The sequence below is a fragment of the Pseudochaenichthys georgianus genome, unplaced genomic scaffold (genome assembly GCF_902827115.2).
Source record: "Pseudochaenichthys georgianus unplaced genomic scaffold, fPseGeo1.2 scaffold_167_arrow_ctg1, whole genome shotgun sequence".
In the NCBI taxonomy this organism is placed as follows: Eukaryota; Metazoa; Chordata; class Actinopteri; order Perciformes; family Channichthyidae; genus Pseudochaenichthys; species Pseudochaenichthys georgianus.
In genome coordinates this window covers 1,138,270-1,163,794 of record NW_027262480.1, presented here as the reverse complement: position 1 = coordinate 1,163,794, position 25,525 = coordinate 1,138,270, and the positions used below count along the sequence as shown (strand labels likewise).

At 41.6% G+C, this 25,525-nt stretch overlaps 1 pseudogene; it reads left to right on the top strand.

Moving 5' to 3' along the window:
- The window catches only part of LOC117441324 (zinc finger protein 721-like), a 243,847-nt pseudogene that overhangs the window by 43,491 nt on the left and 174,831 nt on the right, over positions 1-25,525 (top strand).

Below are 25,525 nucleotides of genomic sequence, written 5' to 3'. Positions count from 1 at the left end.
TAAAGTAGCTTCATCCACATTATCACCTACGCTGTTAATATATATGGAGAATAAAAGTGGTCCTAAAACAGAACCTTGTGGTACACCATTAGAAATGTTTAACCACTCAGAAGACAGTCCATCAAAGTGAACACATGGGGACCTTTCAGAGAGGTAGTTCACAAACCACCCACTGCATGGCTGGATATGCCAATACTGAGTAGCCTCTGCTTTAAAATGCGATGATCAACGGTGTCAAACGCTTTGGAAAAGTCAATAAACAGAGCTGCACAACTCTGCTTATTATCTAAAATACTAGTAATGTCATTCACCACTTTCATTGTGGCAGTGATGATGCTGTGTTTCTTTCTGAAGCCTGACTGATGTTTAGACAGAATGTCATTTGTACATAAAAACTCCTTTACCTGTTCACTCACTAGGCGTTCAAGAACCTTAGCCAGAACTGACAATTTAGAGATTGGCCTATAGTTATTTAAAATAGTTGCCTCCCCTCCTTTCAGTAAAGGCAAGACATAAGCAGACTTCCATACTTTTTGAATTGTATTTGTGCTGAGGGAGAGGTTAAAAAGAGAAGTAAGAGGTGGAGCAATAAAATCTGCAGCTATCTTTAAAAAGAAAGGTTCTAAGTTGTCCGGGCCAGCCGGTTTCTTAGGATCTAACTTAGATAAGGCTTCATGAACAACATTGACAGTAAAAGGAGTAAAACTGAAAGGGTTTTCCAGACCACGTTGTTCAGAGTCACAGACTGTAGTGTTCACAGAAGCAGAGTTAGTGACAGAATCAAACATAGAACCGCATGACACAAAATGCTCATTAAAGCAATTTAGCATAGTGGCCCTGTCCGATATAGAGCCAGATGCTGTGGTAAGGCACGGAGGTAGCTCATTACGGATCTCACCGGTTGATATCGATTTTTTTGCTTTCCAAAATGTCCTAGGATTATTTAGGTTTTCTGTGGTAACTGACAAATAGTACTTCGACTTTGCACTTTTGACATTTGAAGTGAAGCTATTCCTTAGCTGCCTAAAATGCAGCCACTCTATCTCTGAGCCTGATTGCCTGGCCTTTGCCCAGGCCTTGTTTCTCTCATGAAGGAGACTAGACAGCTCAGCAGAAAACCAAGGATTGTCTCGTCCCTTTACTCTAAATGTACGCAGGGGTGCATGTCTATCAATGATCTCCATAAACCAAGATAAAAATAAGACCATGCGGTTTCCACATCAGCACACAGATCGATTTTACCCCAATCAAAATCAAACAGATCAAAACCCTGCTCCACAAAATGTTTTATGTCTCTCTTGATGATAATGCGAGGTTTAACCTTTTGGACCTTAGTGTCCCTAATTGTGGCTACAACACAGTGATCGCTCAGATCATTTGCAAATACTCCCACAGATGAATATTTATGGGGAACATTTGTTAAAATGAGATCAATTAGGGAGGATTTATTAGGGGACTTAATATTAGGGCGAGTAGGACTGTCAACAATCTGAGTAACATTCAATGAGATACAAAGGTTTTTTAAATCCTCTGACACGGCAGTTAACCAGTCCCAATTAAAATCTCCAAGTAGCACTATTTCCTTGTAGTCTAGTTGTGATAAAAGATTTGCTAGTGAAGACAAGGAGTCTTTGACAGCTGAGGGGGGTCTGTAACAGCCCACCACCATGACCTGTTGACCCTTTGCCACTTCTATATTTAAGGCTAAAAATCCAAATTGCTTACTGATCGATTTGGAAAACTAATGTGGTTACACTGAACTTATTCTTAACATAAATTGCAACGCCACCACCTTTATTAGGCCGGGCGGTACAATACACATTAAAACCATTTAAGGCAATGTCAGAGGCCAAAATAGACTTATTTAGCCATGTTTCAGATAAGACAATGACGTCAGCGTCAGTCGATTTTGCCCAGATACGGACACAATCTAGTTTACCTAACAGACTGCGCACATTCAAGTGGATGAAACCCAACCCAGACCTAGTTTTAAAATCAGCAGGAGTAGCGATCTGACTATTACTACTGGGCGGACCATCTGAGCGGACCATCTGAGCAGTTATCTAAGACATAAAACAATAAAATAAATTCTAAATTAAGAATAATAAATTAGTACAGGCAGAAATCTATAAACACGTAAATATAATAAGACATATGCAAGAACAAAATGTAAAGATAAATAAATATTGTATAGTAAAATTAAATTAAATCATTTTTTTTTACAGTGATAGCTGTTAAGATAAATAAGTTATAAGATGACAACAGATGAATGAATGTTGCTATTAAAATAATGTAAAAAAAGGTAATATAATTCATCTGTTTTTAACATAGAGTATGTGGGGGAAATGGCAATTCTCTATCTATGATAAAGAGTCTTTGCATAAATTGAAGAGAAATGTGATGGTTTGCAAAATAATCGATTTCTATGTTTCTTTACTTAACTGGCAAAATCTTAATTTGGCCTTTAATCAAAAGAACATTACTCATCACTGATGTGCAAGCTGTGCCATAACAATTATTTAGCATTGTATGATGTATAACATGTATTTAATTAGTAACAACAATTTACACTCACAACTGGAACCAAGTTATTTATTTTTAAAAAAAGGATCTGTACCCATGAGTCCGTGCTGAAGGGATGACTCTCAAAGTGTGCACTGCACAGGCGAGAAGAAACGTTGGGGGTCCATTTATTGCTCCGGATGTTCAGCACCCACTGGTCCAGCCTGTCTGGATCACCTAAAGGAAACCTTTATTCAAAAATACATGAAAACCGACCCAAAGACAACAGGAGGGTTAATACCATGTTCACTTAATAACGCATGAACAACTTTTACAAATATTTCTATATAGTCTGTGTTGGTAAATGTAATCTAGGTTGCACATTTCCTGCTGAAATACATGCATGGGCCTACCAAGTTACTGCGTGGCACTTTGGTTTTGATAAAACAGTGTAGTTCCACTATATAAACGTTACATTCATAATCAAACGAGACAATGTGCAAGATAAATAGCTATTTATTGTTATTCTTAATGCTTGTCATTCACACGTTAAGAAAATAAAATAAGTACCGATACATAGCAGAACAATTGTGGCGATGTTCAGCTTAATAAGCCTTGTTCAACATTATTTCTTTAGCTAATACTATAGTGGGCTGCAGGCGAACCAATTCCGCATTTCGCTGCATTCCTTGATCTCCAGTTATAATGCCGGGCTCCGCCGCTGGCCGAAGCTAAAGGAGCCGCAAAGGGCTAGCTACAGCTCCGGTTAGCTTCGGCGGCAGACTCCGGTGGCCACCACTGGGATAATTGGGTCCCCTTTTAACATTTGCTCCCATTTAGCATTATGGGCGTCATAGCCATAGACTATAAAAGTCTTACCCAAGGCTGAATCATAAACTAAACTGTAAATATATATACACATGTATAAAGGGTTACATCCTTAGCTGGCTAATAAGCTACATAACAAGCTAAGCTAACAAGCACACAAACACCTGCTAACGGGGTTAACAAACATGTATAATATTATCATTTTACTCACCGAAAAAAGCTGAGAGTAGACTTCTTAGAAGTTCTGTTAGTACATTCGAGCGCACAGCACGACATTTTAATTGTCTGGTATATCACCACGAACACGGCTAAAGCTAAAGGGTCAAGTACAGTACTATGACTAACTAATGTTGTAGCCTCTATGGTTGTAGCCTAGCAGAGTGGACAAGTTGCTGTTAGCTGACAGTGAGGCATGTACGTGTCCATCAACGTGACCACGCCCTAATCTATGCAAAAACTGTAAGACCTAATATAAATAAAAGCGTCTTGTTAGAAAACAATTCACTCACAGATCCATAATCATGAAGGTGGAATCTAACTATATCGATAATAAAAATGTATGGAGACAGGGATAGAAACATGTTTTCTTCTGCTGTAAAGTTGGGCATTTTAACATGGGGGTCTATGGAAATTGCTCCTTATATACATAAAAATAAAAAAACAGTGGAGCTTACCTTAAAACTAACCACTGGATAGGGTTAACCCTAACCCATATATATTTTTGTATTATTTATTTTAAAATATATATCATATAGCACCAAATTGCAACTAATCTATATCTACGGTCACTTTTCACATTGAACATGAGCTCTTTTATTAAATAAACTCAACGCTTTCATTTTAAGTTGAGTTTAGTGTTTTTGACCCTAAGAAACACTGATGCATTAATCAATAACAATAATCCACAGCTCCTCACTCTGCTCCAGAGGATTTAAAGAATATATCAGCAGTAAACCTAGGGGAAACACTGACATTCAATATTATGTTAGAGACAAGTTAGTTATTACTCACATATCAAAGTCTTTTCATCTGCAAGATGGAAGAATAGCTGGGTGCTGCCTGGAGAGACTGATGAGGAGTCACCGGCTGGCTTCAGCAGCTTTCCACACAAAGCCATCACATGTTCTGTTCCATAGTCTTCACTGTCCACTGGTGCTCTGTCAAAAGAGTGAACATCACAGCTGTCATGGTAACCCTTTGTTACACAACATACATCATCATCATCTTTATTTAAAGAGACTCTTGGTCCATTATTACAAAACATACAACACTCAAATACAAACTAAAAAAAGGCAGCCATACCAATGTTTCCACAGAGGTGACTGGTATCGTACAGTACTGAAACACGGATTTGAAAGCAGCATAATGACAGAGTTATGAGAAACATTCAATGGACAGATTAATCTGTACATCAGATTTCTCAGGAGAGCATGGAACGTGTTGACTCGTGCTTTACAGAACATTTCACTTGCACTGCACCACCTTGGTTTTCTAAGCAGTCTACGCAAACAGTCATTATATGCAACCTGGAGCTTCCGGAGGCTCTCCTTCTTATACTTGACCCACAAGGGGGCAGTATAGAGAGGAGTGCAATAAGCTCTAAAGAGGTTCACCTTAACCTCATCTGAACACCAAGAGAATTTTCTAGCCAACATGTTGGCTTGTATATATAAGACACGCCGCTGTCTATACATGTCATCATCATCAGCCATTTCATCTGTGATGATGTGTCCCAGATACTTCGTGTTACAGCAAACAGACAGCACCTGTCCTGATAGATAGAATGTTGGAAAACAAAGGTTCTTATCCCCTTTTGCTCTGCAGATCATTACAGCGCTCTTCTTAGCATTGTATTTAACGTCAAATTTGACTCCGTAATCAGAACAAACATTTAGCAACTGTTGAAAACCAGCACTGCTAGGAGAAACAATTGCCAGATCATCGGCATACATAAGATGGTTTACAATAACATTACCAATCACACACCCTGTTTTACAGACACTTAAATCATCTGATAGATCATTCATATAGATATTAAAAAGGCATGGTGAGAGGAGCCCCCCCTGGCGGACTCCATTACCAACACCAAATGGCGCCGAGACTGCATTCCCCCATTTGATCCGCATGCTCTGGTTGGCATACCAATAAGCCAGGATCCTAATTATACTGTTGGGCACACCTCTTTGTCTCAACTTTAAAAACAGTTTATGATGGTTAACTCGGTCAAAAGCCTTAGAGGCATCAATGAAACCAATCAGAACAGTGGAATTCTGTCTTCTATATGTTTCTACCATTTCCTTCAAAGCATAGATGCATAGCTCAGCACCATGCTTAGCCTTGAAGCCAAACTGGTTATCTGAGGTACATAAATAAGAACATAGTCTATCCAACAAAATTCTTTCCAGGACTTTGGATAACACACTGGCCAGAGCAATTGGTCTATGGTTATCCAAGCTCCCTACCTTGCCCGCTTTGTCCTTAATGACAGGGACCAAAGTAACAGTCAACATGGAGTCTGGCAACACACCATGAGTCATGAGGCCGGTAAAACAAATGGCAAGAAGAACTGCAACCTTCGGGCTTGCCAGTTTAAGGTGCTCTGCAGTGATTCGGTCAGAGCCGCATGCTTTGTTATCAGCTCGCTGTGCAATTGCTCGATAAACCTCTTTAGCTGTGATTCCCACTGTGTCACTTTTCACAACACTACCAACTTTGTAGGGGTCACTTTTAACACAATTAAGTGTAGTAGAGTAATGTTGCCTCCACAACTCAGAGCAGGGATGATGGTGTTGAAGGCGGAGCTGAAGACCACAAACAGGATCCTGGCGTAGGTTCCTGCTGTGTCCAGGTGCTGGAGGAGGAAGTGATAACTATTCCAGAAGCCAGTCACATCATTATGAAGGAGCTTTTCAGCCATAGAGTCCGCTCTCAATGTTTCTGTATGTTTGTTGACATAACGAACTGCATATTTATATCTAGCATGTGTACGCTTATTGAGATCCAGGACAGGCCCCTCTCTGGGCCTTCCTGCCTGGACCCAGGCCCCAAAAGCATTCTTGGCTTCAGCGTATTGATCAGCCACATGTTTATTCCACCCTGGCTTGACGTTGTGTCTCTTCCTAGAGTAGGTACAGCACGGTCTACTGGCCTCCCATACAGCTCCCACAATACAATCATACATGTTACAGAGGTCTTCACGGTGAGAGCTTTCATTACAACCCACATCAACACACAGAGTTTGGGTAGATATACATCACTCAATAGGACATCAGTTCTCCCATAGTACAATAGCCTATCCTCATTTGTGAGCTTGGACCAGTCCACTTTATTGGTACAGGCATGTTTAACCTCCTGAGACATCTCAGGGAGACTATCATAATCTAGTGACATTATAAAAGGAATGTGATCTGACATTGATGCCTCATACACAATCTCAATTGATCTTACAATGTCATAGGCATTAGCAGTGCTTATGCAATGGTCAAGCCATGAAGTTGTATGCCAGGCAACCAACATGCGTCAAAAGTGACCCAAATTAGTTTAAATTGTAAATATCTTTGCAATAAATTACCTCCAGGAATTTCTCAATTAACCTGTTTTTGATCAACACCAATTCTAATTTTCATTTTAACTTTCTTACTTTTCTACACTTCTAAGGCACAACATGGGTAAAAAAGTATCCGTATTATTTCCTATGTTATTCCTAGTGTTTCTTTAAATACATTGTTTTTGATTACCACAAATCATTATTTTAATTCTCCAGTTCTAATTGATTAACTAAAATAGTTTATGCCAAATGTGATGCAAATGCAAAAAAATAAAGATACTTTAATGATAATTTTGTTAAAAATAATAATTTTAGCAGAGATTTGGACCAAGCGTGTATGATGTAGTAATACAACAACTATTTTAGTTCACACAGTGTGACATTAGCTCGTCATGTTAGCTTGTAATATATAAAGCAGAGCTAACTAGCAAGTTAGCCAAACGTTAGTGGTTAGCAGTTTATGCTATGATAGCTGTTGGCTACTGAACATTAACAAACTGGATTCCGCAGTAAAAAAGCTGTGAAACTTTACAATAAGATTGGTGACAACACTGTGACACCCTGCTGCACGTTTATGTGTAATCGTCCCGCGTTGGAGACGAGAGGATGGCGGCAGCACTGCAATAAGCTGTAAGCTAACGTTAGCAGCCACCTTGTTAACCTGTATAGCCCGATTGTCCCGCCGGTGGGACATCTTGTAAGAAACAGCATCTCAGGACTTCTTAAAATGTAACAACCTATTAATGATGCTTACCCACTTAACGGGAAGAAACTCAGCTAACTGACGATATTAACCATTTTTAACTAAACGAAACACAAGTCTAACAGCTAACGGGGCTAACCCTACTTTAGCACATAACTGGCAAAAGCGATCTTTTTTACTTCATGCTATCTGCACAAACGTATCATATGAAAGCTGAGATTCCACAGATTCCCTTAAAATATATGTCTCATCACTCAAAACTCACTGAACTAGAAGAAGAAACGTAACCTTAAATACACAATTAAACATTCACAAACTAAGGATTATCTAAATACATGTTTAACTCCATTACAGTTGCAGGACTCACCAGATCTCAAGTCTTCTGTTCTCTGTTGACGTCCCGATGCTCATATTTAACGTGTAGGTGTAAAACTATCCCGATATTAGTCCATAAACTCGTGAGCAGACATACAGACAGCTGTAGCTCCGCAGGAGAGCCGCTCAAACTGACGTGGAAGTTTCAAATTGGATTGAAAGGCGCGGACAGTGCTCATTGGCAGGTTTTTCGATGACGTTTATATCAACCAATCAGGAGTGTTGTGGACTCATTCCAATCCTGCTTGTCTTGTCTGCCGTTGTATGGCTGGATTCCATTTCAAGTGCCGTAGATTTTTACATACATTTTACGTTTTTTTTATTTGACACTTTTTTTACAGTTAACTATTTTAGTATACTATGAAAACTACTTTATACAAAATCATTTTTGGGTATTTCTGTAATATATTAAATTTTTTGTGAAGATTTATTTAACATTTTAGAGATGTTTTATAATAAGATTTCTTTTTATTCTACAACAGTACAGAATACAGTTATTTTGAATTTTTTTACATTTTGTTACATTAAATTTAAGGTTTTACTGCAACAAAAAAAAGAAAGTTGCCTTCATTTTACATGCAGTAAAATTATGTGTTTTTACATAGAATTCAATGTAATTTAACATTCAAGACAACTAAACAATGGAATTATCCTGTAAAAAAACGATAATTTCTTATCAAACAAATTTACAGAATAAAACCTTTATTTATTTTAAATAAAAGTAATTTACTGTATTTTTATGGTATTTACACGTAATATAGAAAAACAAGAAAGGTCTGTAAAATAATACAGTACATTTCTGTGAAAAAACTTTTTTTTTACAGTGTGTCAACAACTGTTTCTTAAACCTCTTTAGCCCCACGGACCCGCCGAAGGGGCCAAAACCACAACATCTGCAAGCAACCGTGTCTGAGGGCTTCTTAAGATTTAATAAACTATGATTGTTTTATATCCATGTAACGGGAAGTAACAACTAATTTGCACAAAATAAAACCCAAGGCTAACGCTGTGCCTCTGAATTAGCCCTGTGCGAAAAAATCTTAATGCCGTTAGCACAGAACTCTAGCTATACCAGGGCTCGACATTATAAATGGCCCGCTGGCCCGGAAGCACTATTTAGACACATAACGTAGCGTACCAGCATAACGTACTTTCCACTTGCCCGCTCGGGCCACTAAAAATATTGTTTAAAAAAAAAATGGTTCCTGTCACTGTGGTATTGGTATTTTGACTAGCAATTTTGCTAAATTGTTTAGTTTATTAACGCTACAACATAGTGTTTCGTGAGTCTCTTGTCGTTGTTGGGTGAAAAGCAAACAGCTGTTTGCTGCGGAGCGCAGCGCGAGCAGGCTCCCGTGAGCGGGAGCGCGCTCCTTCACTACAGACTATCGCGCCACCTAACCATTCGCCAAAATGTTTTTAATACCAGCGGTAACCGGCCAAGCGCCGGGCACAAAACTATCTTCAAATTAAATAAAGTCATCGGAGGAGTTAAAGGAGAGTGACAGGGAGTATGAGAAGAAGAGGGAGAGAACGTTTCAGCCAGCTTGATCTATGGAGTTGGCATCTAGTGGTGCAGTGACACGTCCTAAAACCCTTTTATAATCTATCGATTAGATTTATGATTCGAAAATTATAAAAGTAGGGTAGACATGTGGAGATTATCCGGTTGAACAAAACTTGCATTTATCAAACAGGTTTGTTTTCCACAGACCTTATTTCAAGCTATTTTCCAAAACCCTATGGAGAAATCCCATTGCTTTTTGTCGAGGGAACCAGCAGCTTACTTCCTGGTTTTAGGACGTGTCACTGGCTGCACCTCTCAATATGATGCCAATATAAACAAGGTCTTCTGTCGACTCTGTAGAACAATGCCCGACCTATGCCGACAAGTAAGTGAAGAGTAGAAAATATAAAAGGTATTGGCTATAGAGAAATGTCCCAGCAGTTTAGGATAATGAAGAATCTAATCTATAGCCATTACGGCCCGTCTACACAGCGGCGTGCGTTGACGCTTGCCGGCGAGTGTGTCTGACACTCGACCAACAACCAATCACATGAATCTCCCGCCCCTGACACACAAGCAGCGGTTTGATTGGCTAGAGCTTGTACTGGCATAGGATTCGATTGGCTGGCGCTTCTGCCGAGGCGTCAAAAGTTGAACATTGCTCAACTTTTGAAGCGAGCAACGCCAGCGACGCTCCGCGTCGCTTCCCAAAATGCAGTTCGGCTAAAAGTGACATCACCCCATTCAAAGTGAATGGGCAGAAGCGTTGGAAGCTTCAACGCACGCCGCTGTGTGGACGGGCCGTTACATTTCTAACTCCTGATGACAGGAAGGCAGAAATTGCATTATAAAAATAATAATACTTATAATAATAGCATTTTTTAACAATGACATTATTTTAATAAACCAAATATGAACAATTGACGAAAATGAGGAAGAACTGATTATTCAAATGTTGTAGTACAAGTAGTAATGTAGTTAGTCCATAAATTACTATTGCAACAAATGTGTTAATTTTCTTCATTATTAGTCGATTGTTTTTGGACGAATGCTCCGGGCCAGTGGTTACAATGGTGGGGCTAGTGATAATACAATTCCACCGGCCCGGAGGGCCAGTGGCATTTTACCCTTAATGCCTACCCCTGTATACCGATCGATATACTTATTGGATCTGCACAAACAAGCTTAGATAACATCCTGATATTCCACAGATTATAGAAATATAAGGATCATCACTGAGCGATCAGAACTCGTGACAGGGGAAGCAAATACAGACAACACACGAGTAGCTTTAGGTAGCAAAACACGGAGATATGCTCACCTTAGCTGTTATTCTGATCAAAAGTCGTGTTCAATGGCATTCAAATTAGAAACGCGGCTGAAGGTTAATCCATAGGTTAATACAATGTGTCTGTCACTTTGAAAAAAGTATTGATAATCCATAAACCCATTTGTATGCAAAAATTGGAGAAGAGGAGATTCCTAGCTTTCTAACGATATCATGATTGTTTTTGTACTCCAAATATTAAGCAAAATATGTCACATTATATAATGACTGTCACAGAGTCATCATTTTGAGAAAAAGGCCTTCAAAGTTTCCTCTTCTCTGGAATCTATCGATCGGATTGATTATTAGCGGAGCAAATGATCTAAATACTACTGAGGGAAGATATTTTGATTTGGATTACTGGTCTGGGGGAAGCTCGCTAGTGTGTGTGTTTGTGTATTTTTGCGTTTGTTTCGTTTGAAAACAATCACGAGAAACACCGGCTGTTGTTATGCCTGCTGTGACGTCAAGTTACTCCGTTCTCGGCTTCTCATTATGCCGTTACAAGCTTCAAAGTTGTATTTATCATCTGAATTTGCCGAAACAAGTTTAATATTCTGAAAGACAAGACTTTGTTTATTTGAAATCAGATGAAAACAAACTGTAACGGACCCTGCTGTGTTATCTATGATTACTATACGCCTTACATTCATAATTTCAGCCGGAGGGAGGGGGGGGCGGCGCTGCGGAAGAGCAGAGCGCGAGTGAGAGGTGCCTGTCATCTTCCCTTTACAAGCTTCAAAAATGTATTTATCGTTCGATTTTGGAAATAAAAGTTTCATATTCTGAAAGCCAATACTTTATTTATTTAAAATTAAAAGTTACTGCCACCTGGTGCTGCAGAGATTTCATGAAGTGAAGGAGGTTTTCCTTCTATAAAACAGCTGTGGGCCGCAGATACTGTGAGAGTCACAGACATGAATTCATAGATCAAGGCAGACTGGTTCACAGACTGTCCTGTTTTGCCGATCCGGCGCTTAAACAAATAGCTCTACACCCCTGGCCGAAATGACCTAACCCTAAAAGGAAGTCCGAGTTCGAAATATATCTCAAATAATGTATGCACTGCCATTTCCCCACATAAACATAAGAGTCTATGATTAAATGTCTGTCTCCTGTGCGTTCCACTTCCTACTTGGCGCACCGGTAACTTTTTCATGCTTTTTCTTTTCATTGCCCTTTAGGGTCTTCGTACAATACCAAAACAAATATTTTAAGTCGAGTTTTTTATCAATGTTAGTCAAGCAAGTCTCAAGTAAAAAAATATGCGACTCAAGTCATGTGACTCGAGTCCCCCACCCCTGGTATATACTGTGGTTAGAATGATGCTGTTGTATCTAATATAATACAAATATAATAAACACAGAGTTAGTAAAAGTAGTATTCCGTTAACTCAAGGTTTATATTAAGAGTTTTTATTGTGTTAACTGTATTTATGCTTTTTAGATTGACTTTCTCTCTTTCTTTGTCCATCTGTTCTAGAAACCGAAAGGAAGAGGGAGACGTCACAGCTGTCAGCAATGTGACAAATCCTTTATAACATTTGGACATTTAAAGCGCCACCTGTGTGTTCATACTGGAGAAAAAATGTACAGCTGTGAAGTGTGTGGGAAAACATTCAGGGAATCAGGTTCCCTCAAATCACATCAACGTCTTCACACTGGAGAAAAACAGTACAGCTGTGAAGAGTGTGGGACAACATTCAGGGAATCGGGTTCCCTCAAAAGACATCAACGTATTCACACAGGAGAAAAACCGTACAGCTGTGAAGAGTGTGGGGAAAACTTTCACTCAATCAGGTAATCTCAAATCACATCAACATATTCACACTGGAGAAAAACCGTACAGCTGTGAAGAGTGTGGGAAAACATTCAGGGAATCAAGTTCCCTCAAATTACATCAACGTATTCACACTGGAGATAAACCGTACAGCTGTGAAGAGTGTGGGAAAACATTCAGGGAATCAGGTTCCCTCAAATCACATCAACGTATTCACACTGGAGAAAAACCGTACTGGTGTGAAGAGTGTTGGAAAACATTCAATAGCTCAGATGCTCTCAAATTACATCAACGTATTCACACTGGAGATAAACCGTACAGCTGTGAAGAGTGTGGGAAAATGTTCACTCAATCAAGTGATCTCCAAAAACATCATCGTATTCACACTGGAGAAAAACCATACAGCTGTGAAGAGTGTGGGAAAACGTTCACTCAATCAAGTGATCTCAAATCACATCAACGTATTCACACTGGAGATAAACCATACAGCTGTGAAGAGTGTGGGAAAACGTTCACTCAATCAGGTGCTCTCAAATCACATCAACGTATTCACACTGGAGATAAACCGTACAGCTGTGAAGAGTGTGGGAAAACATTCAGGGAATCAAGTTCCCTCAAATCACATCAACGTATTCACACTGGAGAAAAACCGTACAGCTGTGAAGAGTGTGGGAAAACATTCAGGGAATCAAGTTACCTCAAATCACATCAACGTATTCACACTGGAGAAAAACCGTACAGCTGTGAAGAGTGTGGGAAAACATTCACTCAATCAGGTGCTCTCAAATCACATAAACGTATTCACACTGGAGAAAAACCGTACAGCTGTGAAGAGTGTGGGAACAGATTCAATAGATCAAATCATCTCAAATCACATCAACTTATTCACACTGGAGAAAAACCGTACAGATGTGAAGAGTGTGGGAAAACATTCAGGGAATCAGGTGCTCTCAAATCACATCAACGTATTCACACTGGAGAAAAACCGTACAGCTGTGAAGAGTGTGGGAACACATTCAATAGCTCAGGTCATCTCAAATCACATCAACTTATTCACACTGGAGAAAAACCGTACAGATGTGAAGAGTGTGGGAAAACGTTCACTCAATCAAGTGATCTCCAAAAACATCATCGTATTCACACTGGAGAAAAACCGTACTGGTGTGAAGAGTGTGGGAAAACGTTCAATAGATCAGATACTCTCAAATCACATCGACGTATTCACACTGGAGAGAAACCGTACTGGTGTGAAGAGTGTGGGAAAACGTTCAACAGATCAGATGCTCTCAAATCACATCAACGTATTCACACTGGAGAAAAACCGTACTGGTGTGAAGAGTGTGGGAAAACGTTTTCTCAAAGTAATCAGCTTAAACTCCACGAGCGAATCCACACCGCATAGTTTTGAACAACTATGAGAGCCAAGCTAGCTGTTTCCTCCTCCTGATGTCCTGTTATATTTGAAGAGTCTTCCTGAATTGAAGCCTGACTAACAGACTTCAATTCACTGAGTCAGTCTCGTTTGATGTCCCTGGACAAGCCCTGAGGTCCTTCTCAGCTTTTTGAATATCCCTAAAGTCCCACAAAAGAAAATGGGTGAGGCTTTTATCCACTATGCTCCCAAACTGTGGAACACCAGGAAATATCAGAGAGGCTCAGTGGACATTTTTAAACGCCTTCTAAAGACACATCTCTTTAGATTAGCTTTTTATTAGCAAACCCCCACTTTAAATGTTCTTTGAGTCTAAATGATTTACCTACTTTTATATTGTTTCATTTATGATATAGGAAGGGTTTTATCTCATATTAGTTATTTAACATTTTCAATAACAACATTTATTTTTACGTTGGTTTCTTTATATTTTAATCATTTAACCTTTATTAGAATTATGATATTTTTATTACTAGTATTTGTATTTCTGTTTTACCTATATGTTCACTTTATTTTATAGGGTTTTATATTATATTATTTATCATTATATATCTATTCACTTGTCTTGTGTCTTATCTTTCTGAGAGAAATCATGATTTAGTTTTTATAATCCTTCACCTCTGGGCTGCATGTGTGACGTGTGCAGCATGTGTAGTGTGGTGTCTCTGTGTGAGACCTGTTAGTTTAACTTGTTCATTGTTAGGAGATGTGCTCCAGTTTGTCTTTGTGCATTGAGTATTTCAGTCTCTTTCTTTTAGGAGAAAGTTGTTCTCAGTTCATCTTAAGTTTGTTTTGTAAATTGGCTGGTGAGCCTTCTTCCTTTTCAAAAAATTAAACATTATCTACTAATTTTGTCAAATCAGTTTCCTCTCTCTGTTATTTTTATATTTTGTTACTTCCCTTTGTACCCCTAGTTTAGGAGGGAACGTAACACTGTATTTCATTTTGTATTACCATAGCTTTTACCTCCTTGTGTATCTTAACCTTATATTTAGCCGCATGTACAGATGTAGCGCTTCGTTTCAGACGCCTACCCGTGCGGGTCCGTGATCGGCACGGGGTGGGCCCCTGCTGAAAAGAAAAAACCCCCGCAGGACTTGAAACGCCCCCTTGATAAATACATTTAATTATAATGAAACCAGCTGCAATGGATCATGGATCCACCAAGGGGAACCGTGAAAAGCTGCCACACTGAAACTCATGTGAAATAAACAGCTGATCTACAGGTATCTGATATAGCGGATATTTGTTAAGATCCATATATGTCACGGATAGGATAATATTCTGTGCTAAATAAGAGACATGTAATCATTTACTAAACATCACCGTGTTTTTATTTAACAAAATAATGTTTAATTCACGTTGGCGTAAGTACAAAACCATCACTATGTTTTTAGATCAGGAAATGCATCCAGGGTCAAACAAACGATTTTCGATCGTCATCCTCGCGATCATTTAATGCATCTATGTTTGCGAGTTGAAATGAATGCACTAAATTTAATCCACGTGAGTTTACAACAACAACAATAATCGCTTTGTTTTTATATCACATCCGACCGGAGGAAAATGCAGCGGCTCTCACTACCGATCATCCTAATCCCACGGGCAAACAATAATATGTACAGTGTTAATAGTTTACTGTATTATTAGTGTCTAATATTACTGCTATAATAATCACACATTGAGTTGTTGAAATCAGACCGTCGTTTTTTTTTAAACGCTCTGAATGAAATGGCAGCTCTCAGGTGATCAGCTGTGTGTTTACACAATAAAATATGCATAGTAATTTAATACCTTCCAACACACATTGTAAGAACAGTTCTGTTTCATATAAGTGTTGAGAGCTGTATCCACAAATCTACTAATTTTGCCCTCAGTGCACCAGATTGATGCATTTAACTTCAATTTAAATAAAAACATCTTCTGTTGTAACAACAATAACATTATAAATAGTAACATAGCATGGTATTGCACATTTACTGTAGCTTTGAGTGTTACTGGCCTGAGATTTTTTTATTACATGAATAAAGGTGACTGAGGCTTTTTAATATAGACTTTTCAGTGTCCCACCTTTTGCACAGAACTGTCCCACATTAAGAAAACAGATTGTCTGAGACAACTTGGCACTAAGAGTACTAATATGTCTACCATTTATTTTATGAGTTTAATATCTGCATGTTCTCTTTTGGTTTGATTAGGACACATCCTGGGAATTTCAGAATGTTACTTGATTTTGATTTATTGTATCGGCTTCATGTCGCAGTATATTCCCGAAGTCTGAAATGCAAAAATGTTCCACATTAGGGCAATTCACCCTACATTTAATCATTTTGTTTATTTTTAACGAAATAAATGTGTTTTAATCCATCATGAAATTAATGTAGTCTATTTACTTAGTACATATCTGACATTAACGATTAACACACTGTTCATACTGCTCACAGGCTGATATCTAGTGTATTCATACCCCTCACTGTTTATTCATCATTCAATTCATTATATATTTTATTCTGTAGATTGTGAACATTACTTTTCACTTTACTGCTTGTTGCACCTGGTTAGAAGCTAAACTGCATTTTGTTGTCTCAGTACCTGTAATCTGTGCAATAACAATAAAGTTGAATCTAATCTTGAGCAGGAACTAATGTAGGCTATTTACTTAGTACATATCTGACATTAACGATTAAACACATTTGTGCATTCTTTATGAATGCAAACCGAGTCATTTCGTTTATTTTTAACGAAATAAATGTGATTTAATCCACATAATTTACTGTGTTAATTGTTTACTGTACAGTAGTATTGTTTAACTTGAAGGTGCCTGATGTGAACATTTCCAGAATGTATTGTCTTCACTTTTTAAATGCCTCTGTGATGTGCTGCAGACTATACCGTTCACCAGCCCCAATCCCCCCATGTTTCCTATGTATGTTGGGGACCCTTTGTTTAAAACTAATTGGCCATTGGAATGTGTGGAGTCACATTCCACAGCTCTCCCCCCCCCCCTCCTGTGATCCCCCGCACACAGAGAGACACAGGGAGATTGAGCGGAAATAATGATATTGCAAGTTAGAAACGTAAAATGCATTTTGACAGACACTTGGGGGAAATATGCTGCATTTTGAATGTCCGATAGTCCACCATTAACACCTTAGTCCGTCTCGTCTCATCAACGAAAACTAAATATACATAACATTCTTTGTTTTAGTAGATTTCGCATGACAGCAAAAGGAGAATATCCGTGTGTAAGAGTGAAAATGTATGTATGTAAAATGAGAATATATGTGTGTAAGAGTAAAAATATGCTGCATTTTGAATGTCCGATAATCCACCATTTCCACCGGAAATATCAAACATTTAATAAAAGTGAAAAACAATGAACAAGACTTAACGTATTCATCATAATTAATTATATTTATTTCGTTTGGATGTAGGATTTTTGACTTTGTTTAGAGCAGTGATCTTCTACTATATGAACATTTTGGACCCAAAATCACAAAAAAAATGTAAAAACAGATTTTGAAAATGATATTATTTATTATTTAACACAAACATACACAACGAAACCATTTAAAAGCTGGAAATATATACATGGGATGTCACTATGATAATGTGAAAGTTTGATTGAGGTAGCATGGGATTTCATTCTTATAAGGCAAAAGTGTTATTATAAATATAATACAAATATATATATATACACATTATGTACAAAAATCTGTTTTTTCTGTCTTTATCTGTGCCACGCTTCAAAGTGGTTTCTACGTGTGGTCAACTACGACACAGAGGGCAACGTCACAGATTCCTCCTCCTCCCTGTCAAAAAACAAGCTTAAAGCTTGACTCACGTTCAGAGTTCTCTTCATCATAGTTGAGTCTTCAAAACTATAAATCTATCTAACTATATCTAAATTCTCAATGTTTGTCTGTCACTTTACTTCAATCGCAGTCTCCCGCAGCCTCTCTTCGTCTCCCGCTGCCTGTCTTCGTATATCTTCGTCTCTCTCCATTTCCCGCCGTCTCTCTTCGGTTTCCGCCGTCCCTTTTCGTCTCGTTTCGTATCACTCCGTTTACCTGATTACCTCACCCCCTCCCTGGTAAATACATCCTGTTGAGCAGAATCTACAGTGTCCAGTATTTTCCGTTTCGTAAAATGATAAAATACGGCGAAGATATTAAAATATGTGCTTCCATTATTCATACTTCTGAAATATATCTGTATTAACTTTATATCATCGTATGTCCGTGTTTATTGGGTATTTTTGCATGAAACAAAGACTGGCATATAGTTTCAAGCCAGTACTTTCGACAGAAACACACAGCAATGTTGTCCGGACTGTTGTTTTTATGCGGCACCAGCTTGAACAGGTCATGTGATCTGATCACGCCGGCGTGACGGTCAACTCCAAAGGGTTCATATTAAATACATATAAGTATTTTTACAACTTGTATTTAGAAATACTGTTGTAATTATTGATGCATACATGTGTTCATCCATTCAATGTGGCATCTGCTATAATGGGGTTAATGTATGCTATTACTTAATAATACAATACATTATAATATATGATATGATAATTACATTTTAGTTTTATTCATTTCTTATTTCATAGTTTCTCATTATTATTATTTTTATCGCTCATCTTATTTTTGATTTTATTAATCGGTGTGAATCTGTGCTGTCCTGTTTTTCACTCTCACCCTGTTGCTGTTTGAACTACTGAATTTCCCCACGGGATTAATAAAGGTCCATCTTATCTTATCTTAATGTATAAGTTGATTTACTTCAATCTACTGCACAATATTACAAGAAATATACTGCATAAAGCAAACTATATACTTTATTTGATCTAAAATATTGATGTTTCTACAACACCCATTGTGTATTTTGTGAATGAAGCGCCATCTCATGGTTAAATCCTGTAATTGAACAAATGGGGAAATTGGGCAACGCCCTCTAGCAATTTGGCAACACCCCCAGCCACTGGCGTCCGCTGGGCTTTTGACTGGGACACACCCATTTGAGTCTGATCTGGAGTGCTACATCTGTATATGTAAAGGTCTTAACATCTGAGGGGACTTTCTTGTGTTTCATTGAACTATGAAGAAATGTTTTACTATGCCGTGTTTCAGCCATGGTTTTCTTATATCAGGGCCGTATTCACCATATACATTGGGGGGGACACAGGAAAGGAAGGGGAGGAGCTTGGACTTTGCCCAAATCATCCAAATGTGAAAGTCATACCCAGTCAAACCCTATCAAATAGAATACTCTACTTTCAGGAGAAGTGGTTTGAAGATCATACATGGCTCCATTACAGCCCCTCTGTAAAAGGGGTCCTCTGTGTTACGGCCTATAGGATTTTGGACCCCAAAGCAAAAGACTGGAGAGAGATGGTCGATAAACAAAAAGCTTTATTCAAGCAGAGAACAAAAAATACGGCAGTGGAGTCAGGAAGTTGGCTGGCAAAAATCCAAACAATAATCCAAACAACGAGGAGAGCAGCGAGACACACCGGAGGGTCGAAACACAGAGGAATTATCTGGCAGGGAAGTGGCATGAGGACCGGGCTTTTATATCTACAGGTAAAGAGGTGAGTGGAAACAGGTGTGCCTCGTCTGCTACTGGGAGGAGCCAGCCAACTCCCTGTCACACACCAGCCCTGCAGAGGAACACAGAGAAGAGAGGGGTGAGACAGGAAATAGCACACAAAAGCACACAACAAAAATACAACTAAACAGAATCATAACAGTACCCCCCCCTCAACGGACGCCTCCTGGCGTCCTACCAGGCCTGTCCGGGTACCTCTCATAAAAGTCCCTAAGGAGAGCAGGGTCCAAAATCAGGGAGCGGGAGACCCATTGACGCTCCTCTAGTCCGTACCCCTCCCAATCCACCAAGTACTGGAACCCCCGGCCTCGCCTTCGTACATCCAACAACCGCTGGACGGTGAAAGCAGGATGATTGTCAATACTCCGGGGGGGAGGAGGGGGCTCGGCCTGAGGGCTCAGAGGACTGGAGGAAACTGGTTTGAGAAGTGAGACATGAAATGATGGGTGGACATTCAAGGCAGCAGGCAGTTTGAGCCTAACCACAGCGGGGTTAATAATCCGTTCAATGACAAACGGGCCAATGTACCTGGGCGCCAGTTTGCGGGAGTAAGTCTGGAGGGGCAGATCACGGGAGGACAGCCAGACTTTCTGACCGGGCTGGTAGTCCGGGGCTGGAGTGCGATGGCGGTCTGCAAGCCTCTGGTTGCGAGCAGCAGTGCGAACGAGAGCTGCCCGAGCTTCATGCCAGACTCTGCGGGCCCGCCGAAGATGCCCCTGTACTGAGGGGACTGCCACATCCCTCTCCTGGTCGGGGAAGAGAGGGGGTTGGAACCCAACAGAAGCCATGAATGGAGACATTCCTGTGGCGGAGCAAACCAGGGAGTTGTGGGCATATTCAACCCAAGGCAGGTGGGAGGCCCAGGAGACTGGATGGTGAGAAGAGACACAGCGAAGGGCTGCCTCCAGGTCCTGATTCGCACGCTCAGTCTGGCCGTTGGTCTGCGGGTGGTAACCTGATGACAGACTGGCCGACGCCCCCAATGCCTGGCAAAAGGCTTTCCAGACTCGAGAGGCAAATTGCGGACCCCTGTCAGAAACAATGTCCAGAGGAATGCCATGCAATCTAAAAACATGCTGGGTGATTAGTGTAGCAGTCTCCAGAGCAGAAGGTAACTTAGGTAGGGGAACAAAGTGTACGGCCTTGGAAAAGCGGTCAACAATCGTCAGGATAACTGTATTTCCTTCCGATGGGGGAAGACCCGTCACGAAGTCCATGGCGATGTGAGACGAAGGCCGATGAGGAATGGGAAGAGGGCGGAGAAGACCAGCAGGGGCGCGGTGGGATGCCTTACTGCGGGCGCAGATGGAGCAGGCGGCGACATACTTCTTGGCGTCAGAGGACATGGAGGGCCACCAGGAGCGTTGTTGGATGAGGCCTAGAGTCCGAAGTGCTCCTGGATGGCAAGCTATCTTAGAATCATGTCCCAACTGGAGCACTGAAGATCTGGCGTGTGGTGGAACGAACAGCCGACCCGGTGGACAACCCTCAGGAGCTGGATGGTCCTCTTGTGCCTCCAGGACCACCCTCTCAACCTCCCACCTGGCTACTCCCACCACACAGGAGGATGGAAGAATGGTTCCTGCGGATGGCTCCTCAACCGGAGGAGCGAACTGACGTGACAGGGCATCTGCCTTGATGTTCTGTGAGCCTGGCCGATAGGTGAGGGTGAAGCTGAACCGGCCCAGAAAAAGTGCCCACCGAGCCTGGCGAGAGTTGAGCCTGCGAGCAGAACGGAGATAAGCCAAGTTTCTGTGGTCCGTCCATACCACAAACGGATGAGTTGTGCCTTCAAGCCAGTGCCTCCATTCCTGCAGGGCTAAGACTACTGCCAGAAGCTCCCGATTTCCCACATCATAGTTTCTTTCTGCCGGGGAGAGCCGGCGGGAAAAGAAGGCGCAGGGATGCAACTTCTGGTCGGAGGCTGATCGCTGGGAGAGGACTGCCCCTACACCAGTGTCGGAGGCATCCACTTCGACCACGAAAGGGGCTGAAGAATCAGGGTGAGATAACACAGGAGCAGAGGAAAACAAACACTTCAACATAGCAAAAGCAGCCTCAGCTTCAGATGACCACACAAAGGGAACCTTAACTGAGGTGAGCTTGGTGAGTGGGGCGGCTGCTCGACTATAGTCACGAATAAACCTGCGGTAAAAGTTGGCAAAACCAAGAAACCTTTGGAGTTGCTTTCTCGTTGTAGGAGTGGGCCATTCGGCCACTGCCATGACTTTGGCATGGTCGGCTCTGACCTGTCCCTTCTCCACCACAAAACCCAGGAATGAAACAGAGGAAACATGAAAGGCACACTTCTCAGCCTTAACATAAAGTCTGTTCTCCAGGAGTCTCTGCAGCACCAACCTCATGTGTTGGACATGTTCTTGGGGGTCACGAGAGAAAATGAGGATATCATCAAGATACACAAAGACAAATCTGTTAAGCATATCACGAAGGACATCGTTAATGAGTGTCTGAAACACAGCAGGGGCGTTAGTTAACCCAAAGGCATAACTAAATATTCAAAATGTCCCAGGGGCGTCTTAAACGCAGTCTTCCACTCGTCTCCCTCCCTTATCCTAACTAGGTGGTAGGCATTTCGGAGGTCCAACTTAGAGAAGATGGTGGCTTGATGGAGGAAACCAAAAGCTGAGTCTATGAGCGGAAGAGGATACTTATTCTTTACAGTAATGTCATTCAAGCCCCTGAAATCAATACAGGGGCGTAGAGTCTTATCCTTCTTGTCAACAAAAAAAAACCCTGCCCCCAATGGAGAGCGAGAAGGGCGAATGAGACCAGTAGCAACAGAGTCAGTGATATAAGTCTCCATGGCCTCCCTCTCCGGCTTGGAGATATTATAAAGTCTGCTCGAAGGCAAGGGAGCACCGGGGAGCAAGTCAATGCCACAGTCATAAGGTCGATGAGGTGGTAGAGACAGGGCACGATCCTTGCTGAAAACCTCCTGGAGGTCATGATACTCAGAGGGAACTGACGTGAGGTCAACAGGTCTGGGGGGAACAGGTTTTGAAGTAACAGTGGTGGGTATGGCAGAGTGTAAACAGTGAGAGTGGCAGAACAAACTCCAATTGACGATGGATAAGGTGGCCCAGTCTATGTGTGGGTTGTGGAGTTTAAGCCAGGGGAGACCTAACACCAGCGGAGAAAGGGGTGAGGGAATGAGATACAGGGAAATGGTCTCGTGATGATTACCTGAGAGTAACAATGACACTGGGGCAGTACGGTGAGTTACACGGGCAAGAAGCCTACCATCAAGGGAAAACATTTTCTTGGGCTCGGGAAGGAGTTCTGAGGGGAGATTAGACTGGAAAACCAGGTCAGAGTCAATAACATTTTCATCAGCCCCTGAATCAACTAAGACTTGGAGAGGAAGGGAAACTTGAGAACTAGAAACCGTACCCTTTAACTGGAGACGATTAGCGTGGGAAGGGGAGACAGAAGTATGGCTCACCAGCGCCCCTCCCCCGGCTGCTGAGCCTGCTCTTTTGGCCGAGTGGAACAGTTGGCTCGAATGTGGCCAGCCTGACCACAGTATATGCAGAGCCTCTGGAGGAAACGGCGTTCCCGTTCAGCAGGTGAAAGCCTCATTCTCCCCAGCTGCATAGGCTCCTCTGGGCTTAGGGATGAGGAGACGGTGGGTGGGTCCCGGTAGGAGAAAGGCTCCAGGCGTTGGTGAGGAGGTGCAGACTGTCCAGGCGGACATGGTGACTTGGGTTGGGAAAAGGGGAGAGGGAATCTCTGCCTGTCTGTTCTCTCCCTACGCCTCTCACGGAGGCGATTATCTAAGCGAATGGCCAAAAAAATTAACTCCTCAAGGGACGAAGTCTCATCTCGAGCAGCTAGCTCGTCCTTTAACTCCTCGTTTAATCCACGGGAAAAAACTATCTGTAGAGCCGTCTCATCCCACCCGCTCTCTGCTGCGAGAATGCGGAAATCAATTGAGTAAGTGGAGACTGACTCAGAACCCTGGCGTAAAGAAAGGAGCCGATTACCAGCCTCCTTACCCTGAAGCGGGTGGTCAAACACTCGATACATCTCGGTCTCAAACACAGGAAAGGAGTTATAGATAGCTGGGTTACTCTTGGCTATGGCTACCGCCCATGCAGCTGCTTTACCCAATAACAAACTCATAATGAAAGCTACTCTAGTTCTGTCAGAGGAGTAAGTTAAAGGCTGCTGATCAAAAACTATGGAGCACTGGTGAAGAAACTGACTGCATGTCCCTGAATCACCTGAATACCTCACAGGGGTGGGGATGAATGGTTCACGGGGTTGGCCGGGATGAATGACTGGAATCGCAGGAGCTGGAGGCGGTGGCGCAGGAGCTGGAGCCGTCAGAGTGTTGAGCTGGGTGAAAGACTGGTCCAAGCGGCCGCTGAGTTGAGTGAAACCGGTATTAAGGTTGTGGAGGGATTCCATGATACTTTGTAGGGCTTGTTCGTGCTGCCCCACACGAGCTCCCTGTGTCGAAATAGCTTGCTTCAATCTCTCAGTCTCTGCGGGGTCCATGCTTTGGCCAGATAATTCTGTTACGGCCTATAGGATTTTGGACCCCAAAGCAAAAGACTGGAGAGAGATGGTCGATAAACAAAAAGCTTTATTCAAGCAGAGAACAAAAAATACGGCAGTGGAGTCAGGAAGTTGGCTGGCAAAAATCCAAACAATAATCCAAACAACGAGGAGAGCAGCGAGACACACCGGAGGGTCGAAACACAGAGGAATTATCTGGCAGGGAAGTGGCATGAGGACCGGGCTTTTATATCTACAGGTAAAGAGGTGAGTGGAAACAGGTGTGCCTCGTCTGCTACTGGGAGGAGCCAGCCAACTCCCTGTCACACACCAGCCCTGCAGAGGAACACAGAGAAGAGAGGGGTGAGACAGGAAATAGCACACAAAAGCACACAACAAAAATACAACTAAACAGAATCATAACACTCTGTTTCTATTGTGCTAAATACTTTGCAACACAAAAGTCTAAGCTTGCGTCAAAAGCAGATTCAGCGTTTATCAAGACTGGTTTTAACAATTGGGAGAAGGCACTGGAGAAATGTAGTGTGCATAAACACAGCCAGTGTCACAAATTAGCTGTGATGACTAGGATTCAGGAGCCAGAGCCTGTTAATGTGCAACTTTCACGTGAGCTTGAAAGATGGCAGCAAGAAGAAATCTGAAGAAGATTGTTGAGGGTGTGAGGTACTTGGCGCGGCAAGGTCTGGCTTTTCGAGGCGATCAGAAGGAGAGTGGGAATTTAAGCCAGCTTCTAAAGTACAAGGCAACGGGCGATGCAGAGCTGACCTCCTGGCGAAAAGGTCCCCTCGATTTCACCAGTCCGGAATTGCAGAACGAACTGTTGAAGGTGATGGCCAATACAATCATCAAAGAAATTGTGTTGGAAATAACATCAATGCCAGTGGTTCAGTTCGCAATTATCATTGATGGCACCCAAGATATATCAGGAGTTGAGCAGGAGTCAATATGTGTGCGCTCTGTAGATGCAGATCTACAACCAAAGGAAGAATTCCTGGGAATCTACAAAGTGTCATCAACAACAGGGCAAAATATAGCCAATATGGCATGTGATGTGATGACGCGCCTACAGCTTCCTCTGTCTCAACTCCGAGGACAAACTTATGATGGTGCCGCAAACATGGCTGGACGATTGCAGGGAGTACAAGCCATTTTAAGGAAAGAACAACCGCTGGCTGTGTATTGTCACTTTGGTCCCCACTGCGTGAACTTAATTACGCAGGCTGCCTGTGCTCCACAGGCAGCCACTAGTAAGAGATGCAATGGGTCTGGTCCATGAATTGGGGGGCTTCTTTAATCAATCTGGCAAGTTCAAGTTGATTTTCCAGAATATCGCAAAATCAGAGCATGGTTCAACTTTCACCTCATTGAAGCCTCTC